Source organism: Passer montanus, unplaced genomic scaffold (assembly GCF_014805655.1).
Source record: "Passer montanus isolate IOZ18808 unplaced genomic scaffold, ASM1480565v1 scaffold4, whole genome shotgun sequence".
Taxonomy (NCBI): domain Eukaryota; kingdom Metazoa; phylum Chordata; class Aves; order Passeriformes; family Passeridae; genus Passer; species Passer montanus.
In genome coordinates this window covers 3,080,825-3,088,002 of record NW_024368818.1, presented here as the reverse complement: position 1 = coordinate 3,088,002, position 7,178 = coordinate 3,080,825, and positions in this window count along the sequence as shown.

The following is a 7,178-nucleotide window of genomic DNA, read 5'->3' as shown; positions in this document are numbered from 1 at the left end:
AATTTGGGTGATCTAATTATGCACGCCTTTTGTTTGAAAGTTTATGTAACTAGCAAGTCAGAGCTTCTTTTCAGAGTGTTTGAATGGTATCTCTTCAAGAGGTCAAGGGAGGAAATGTGAGATAATTGAGCAAAAACCAAATCAGAATCAGCTGCTTTCAAGTGCATCCAGGGGTTACAGTGGCTTCAGCCTGATTTGGGAACCGAAGAATTTCTCAGTAGCCAGAAACTGATGCAGTAAAAGAGACAAAGATACGGGAGGGAGCTTATGAATATAAACAATAGGTGCTGCAGTGGCTGCTGATAATATCTTTGCAGAATTAGGACTTTATTCTTCCTGGTGCTCAAAGCTCTTTTTTTGTTATTGTTTTTGTGGTTTTTTGTTTCTTTTTGTTGTTTTTTGTTTTTGATTTTGGTTTTGTTTTTTGTTTGTTTGGGGGTTTTTTGTTTAGTTTTTTTTTTTTTGTTATTGTTTTTGTGGGTTTTTTGTTTCTTTTTGTTGTTTTTTGTTTTTGATTTTGGTTTTGTTTTTTGTTTGTTTGGGGGTTTTTTGTTTAGTTTTTTTTTTTTTGTTATTGTTTTTGTGGGTTTTTTGTTTCTTTTTGTTGTTTTTTGTTTTTTTTTTTTCTGAAGAAGGTTTCCTGTGTATTTTTTCACTTAAAGTTACATCTTTGCTGCTGAAGTGAGCTTTCTGGTGTCCCTCTAGCTCCATCAAGGAGTATAACATAACATACAGCCCATGTAGCCCTTTTCTTGAGCTAACACAGGGATAAACATGTGAGTGCTTTTAAATTGTGTAGTGCTCACACTAGGAGCTGGGAGGGAATTTCACAGCCATTAACCAGCCCACTGAAACCAAAGCAGTAAAACCTACCCAAGCACTCACAGCCTGTAATTCTCCAAGTGGCATGTTATCCAAGGGAATTTATACACATTTACCAGGGAGGTGTCAGGCAGGAAATTTATCATATCTCTTAAACCCAGCCTTTTCAAGACACAATTATTCCTCTCTGTTGGCTGTGCAGAGAACTGGGCTGCAGTAGGATGGTGCTGCAGGAGCTCACCATTGCTGCAGCAATGCTCTGCTCCCTTTCTGCCACCTCTCTGTCCTCCCTGAGCAGGGATTGTCCCCATCCTTCTTTCTGCAGGCTCCATCCCTCCCCTGTCCCCTCCCCAGAGCTCATTAACTCCAGTGGGTCAGCAGGAAAACTGCTGAAAATTTAAATTCCCTGCTTGCTTTGTCTGTGAAGACTGACTTTAGGGCCTGGAAAATGGGGAGCCAAGGCCTGAATGACCCATTTCACACTGTTATTTTCTGCCAAAGTGACCTAGAGATTTCACCCTGGGGTGATAGCCAAAGCTCATCCATGTTTATTCAACTGGCTTAATTCTCCTCCCTCGTGAAACTTTCTAGCCACAGCCCAGTGATATTATTTGGGTTACTTTTTCTCTCAGAGGAAAACAAGGCCTTCAGAAGCTCTGTTGAGCTGATTGTGGCATTTGCTGAAGGGAGAAGGATGGAAATAAGGAAATATATGAATGGACGTCTGGGCTGCAAGTAGACAGCAAAATATATGAGTTTCACCATTTCCCCCCGCTGTGATCAGTTACAGGACATAAGATGTTACAGCAATGTATTGCATTATCTTGTCTGGAGACCAGGGAAAAAACACTCTGTAGGTATTTCATTTAGTCCTTACTCTGACTCCTAAATATCCTTCTCAGCATTTGCTTTTTAAAGCTTTTTAAATCTGACTCCAGTCCTAAGGTCTATAAACCAGCTCCACATTGGGGAAGAGGTTTCTGCTTCTGGATTGCAGAGGCTGACACCGTGATGGTGGGATGGTGCCTCCAGCCCTTTCTGCTGAGAGCAGAGATATGTTTTAGGTAAGAGAGCCCAAGCAAACAGACACTTTGCAGGGCTGAGATTAAAACTGTATTTATGCTTTGCTGGCAAATCATCTAACAGAAACCTGAACTTATCTCTTGGTGGGTAAATGGGGCTTTGTCTTAGCAGCAGTGTCTGTGTTTACTCTTGGGGTGGCTCAGAGGGGCCTGATGAGGGTGAGGTGCCAATCTGCAGGTATCACAAACACTTTAACAAGGAGAGGAGACATGTGAGGGAGCCTTCACTCTGAGATACAATCAAGTCCCTAAGGACTCATGGAATATCTGGAAAAGGCTATTCCTAGGGATGGTATCTCTTAATGCTGAGTTCTAGTGGTAAACTGTCCTCAGCAAACAGAAGCAACATCTTTCCCAGTCTCTCTTCTCCTCTAGGGACTAGTCAGTGAAATGTCTCCCACTGTTCACAGCCAGCCTGAAGTGTCACCCCATTGAATCATGTTCTTTTGCAGGGGAGATGGAAGTCATGGCTTGCTGGTCAAGCTGCATGTGGCCAGCCATTCAAAGGTGACAGTAAAGACAGCAATTATTCTGCAACTGGTGTTTAATGTCTTGTTCATATAGGTTTCATGATGTCCTCTCGGGTTCTTTGCTGCTGTGGAGCTCTTTGCTAACTGAGGAAATCTGGGAAATAACTAGAATATAAGGGCTGCCAAGACAGACCTTGCTGCCCGAAGATGCCTCATACCTGCACAGCTGCATGTGCCACAACTCTCTGAAAACCACGGGTACCATTTCCTATAGAAATCAGAGTTCTATATTAGGATATGCTAGAGGCACAGGAAAGCATATTGTACTTAAGAAATTACTTTAGTAGGCAAATATTAATACTAGAAGAGGAAAAAATTGCACAGAGGACACTTCCTACTTCTGTTATATTGCAATGAATCAGAGCCTGAGTAAAACTTCTGCTAGATTTTCTCCTGACCAATCACACAAAAATTACTGGTAGAGGCTACAGATTTCCAGAAAGCAAAGAAAGCATTTTCTGTAGATTTTTTTCAGCCTTCTCATAAAGTCTTGTATTTCCTTTTTTCTGCAACTGAATTTCTCATCTTGTCAGACCAAAACAGGAATGCATTTTGAAAAAAAAAAATCCAAAGAATCTCTCTGAAAATATGACTTTTTCTCAACCAATCTTACTTGTATTTAAAACAATATATGATGATCTATCCACCAAAGCATTTGGAGATCTTTATGATATTGATTAACTATGAGCTACCTTCTAATTATATCACCTCTATATTTAACCTCATTAGGAACACATTAGCTTTACAAAACCTTACAAAATTTGGTCTTGAAAAATAAATCTAAATTCACAAACACGATATTAACTTGACTGTCAAGTCTGAGTCCATTCCACTTAATGAAATTATCAGATCACAAGATTTTATTGACCTGGTGTTCAATTAAATATAGCTATTGATTGGTAGGAAAATGTGGATCATTCATATTCCTGTTTCTGTTTTCTTTTTATATATATTACCAGAGTTTGGAAAACTTTTCATGTCTGAACACAGGCCATGTTTTGGGTCAGTTCTTCATGAAGTAGATTAAGATCTTTCTTGCATGATTCCCTCTTTCTCACTGTACTAAGGTGAGAAAAAAGACATAAGTTATAAGGCAGTGGGGTTTCAGCTATGGTATAAAGTGGGTTTATAAACAAGGTAAACCAGACACTCCTCAAAAGGCACCGGATATGATTTCTTTAGAGGAAAAGTTGGGGAAAATAATAAAAATCATATTGGAACACAGAAGAGGAAAAGCTTAGCTATTTAACTGTAACACTTGAGAGGATGCATTGGGTACTGATACACTGCAGAATAGTCTGTGAGCCAAGTGCCAATGTCACAGATCCTGGGCAATTGCATGTGGCCTGTGGATAATGGCTCTGCAGCAGAGCTGAGCACTCCCCCCTCCTTGGGAGGCCCTTGGTGGCACCAACTAATGTGTCTGGAGAGAGTCATTGATGGGCAAACTCAACGAGACCAATATCAAACATCAAAATAAATTTGAGTTTCACCAGTCTGAATCCTATGTGGATTTGACCAGTATCATAATTAGAAGCAAACCAAAGCTTTAACCTGAGAAACAGCAGATCTGTCTGTTTTGGATCCTGCCTGTGTGATTCTGTGCAGTGATTCTCTGTGCACACCCACTCCCCTCCTTAGAGGTAAGAGATGATGCATTTCTTGCCTGGGAAAACCCTAAAATGCAAATTCTTTACCAGAGAAATGTCTATTGTACGGCAAAGGTGCACCTCCCTAGTCCATCCAGGGCTGACACAGATTACACACTCCTATCTGAGCCTCAGTCTGCTTTGTGTAAAGCCCAACCATTTAATTCAAATCATCTTCTGTTTCATCAGGAAAAAGATCAGATATCTGGAGTGAAAAAGTGCATTTTGAAGCAATTAATTGCAGGTGTCTGTTTTGCTTGCTAATGCTATTTATATCTTGAAAGATGGCACACAATGGTTTGAGTCATTGCTGAACAGCTGAATTATAAAATTACTAATCCAAGAGCTAATTGCACTGACGGTTTATCATGTCAAGTTGTATTGTACATGTGGGGTTTATTTGTTGCCTGACACAAACAAGGATGATTTTTCCTGGCACCACCCACTCATACCTTGTACTTACTGCCACTAGGGACTTGGAAAAAAAGCTGCAGTAATAAAATTTTAAATATTCTTACTGTAATCTCTTGCTTGAGGGGCTAATGCTGCTAAGCACAGAAGGCTTTGTAAAGTGTTGTGTTTAATGAAGGATGAGCTACAAGAACAAAATTGAAGGAACAATACCATTATCACAAATTGCAAACTTCTTCAGAATGATGCTTGGCAGTAAATTACAGGCTGTCTGCGACTTCCTTTCTGCAGCTGTGTGACATTTACTATCAGAACATGCAACCTTAAATTAAAGGGCAGAAAGAAAGTTGGGAAACACAAGGAAAATGCATGCACATTGTAAAGGTATATACGCTGTGCATAAGGGATTGATCTCCTGACCCAAGCACTGTTATTTCCCCACTCAAATTCCTCTTTAATTCACTTTTTCTGCAAAGGATTTAGATGATAATCTGCCAGTGAAAACTTCTTTTGTACACATTCATAATTAGAATTTCCTTTTCCTCACAAAAGCAACCTAAAAATCTGTGTAGCAGCCAGGTTGGACAACCTTTTCTCCAGGGAATGTTACATCTCAGAAAACTATTCTTCAGTTTCTTTCACCAATATCCTCTGCAGTTTGTCTTTAGCCTGTGGTTTTGTTCCTTGTTGGACTCTCAGAGGCACTGAATTCCCACTGGAGCTGCTGATATTGAGTGAGATTTGCAGATAGCAGCTTTGGAAACTCAGTGAATTATCTCAGTGCTTATAGAAGGAAATGCTAGCATTTTGTCTCCTAAATTAATCAATTCCATCAGAGATCTGGAAATTTTTATCAAATGTTGGAAGGGCTGAAATAACCAGGGGAAAAACTGTTCCAAGTAATCAGTAGTAGAGGGAGGACTGTCCTGAGGAGTGTGGGGTATTTTCAGCAAGGCTGTACTTGTATCTAGATGCTCAAATCCTTTTGAAACTCCAGGTCACTGGCCTCATTTCTTGGTGATGCTGCACCTGCTTTAAATTGCTCTCCTCAGGCAAAATGACCATAAACCCAGAATAGTTAAGAGCTGACTGTGCCTCTGGGCAAGGAACAGGGATAATGGATCCTACACATCCCATACCAGCTGGGGATTTCTTCTGCTCTGTGGTGCTTGGCTAAAAACCATCTCAATACAGTGTTACAGCCCCTTTGCTGCAGTGCAAAACCAAAGGTGCTGGGGATGATCTCACACTTCCCAGGACCTTGTTCTGTCATACTCATAAAAGCACATTAAAACACATAGCATAGAGCTGTTAGGAGCTGATGGGAATTATCTGCATGCACTGCAGAGCCATGGGGGAAAGTGAGGTTTCTTACAGGAATTAGAAATCCTTTCTAGCAGGGAGGTTATGTAGGGCTTCAGTGAAAGTGCTACTCCAGCCCAGCGACTGTAATGGATGCTCTCAACTGCTGAGCATCACTTTCCCACTCTTACTCACATTGCTCTGGAAAAATGTGAGAATGTTAGTGCCTTCAGGTGCCTGCTGTGTGTAGCTGTTAACAGAGAGAGAAATCAGAAATTCCCTCAGTCCCCAAGGTATCAGGGATTTATTGAACATGTTAAGCTCAAAATCTTGTTATGGACAAAAAGGAAGCACTCTGTCTAGGGGTAAGAATCTGCTGTTAGCATAATTGAAATCTAAATGATCTGATTAAAAAAAATTTCTTATTAATCCAGATCTAATTAATGTAGAAAAGAAAAGAAATAAAAGCAAAAAATACTACTATAGAAGAAGTTTCAATAACAACAATACAGCTAAAATTGTTATATCCTCTCCTAGTGTCCTTCTTCCTGTGTTTTGCAGCCCTTTCCACTGCCCTTCTGGGTGCTCAGACTGATGGCTTCAAACCAAGGGGATGGGGAGCAACAGCACTCCTGTGTACCTTGTCAGGTTGCTTCCTCCTCCCCTTAGGAACCCATTGGGATAATTTCCGTAAATTTGCTAATTTGGTTCACACCTTGATTTCCCACTCTGCATTGCAACTATATCTTACTTATGTTAGATGCTTTTTCTTTGCTGTTTGCTACCCCTGACATGTGCTTTGTGAAGCTCCCAGATCTTCATTTCTGTAACTGCCCATTGGTGAGTTGTTTACAGCCCTGGGCTCTGCCATGTCAGACTCTGCCCTTTTTCCTGTCATCCTGCCTTCCTCTACACCAGTTCACTGTGTTTAGTGATTAAAAAAAAAATAAAAATATTAATATATATATATATATATATAATATATATATATATTAATGTCAGCCAGCTAAGAATATAGTAATAAGGAAGAACCATGTGTCTAGACACTGAAGATAAAAATGCAATATGTAAAAAAATCCAAAGAGCAAGAAATAAGAAATGGGCCAATTAAAATGCTGAAGGTGTAGAAAATATGAGAAAAATGGCAGATTTCTTACTAAGAGAAAAAGTAGTTAAGGAACACAAGTGAGAAGAGGTTATTGTCCATTGCTTTGCATTTCTGAAGCAGCTAGCTCAAAATTTTCTCAGTCCCTCCCTCTACACCAGCTCTCTGTGTTTAGACATGAAGGCTTTATATATATATATATATATATATATATATATATATATTAATGTCAGTCAGCTAAGAATATAGTAATAAGGAAGAACCATGTGTCTAGACA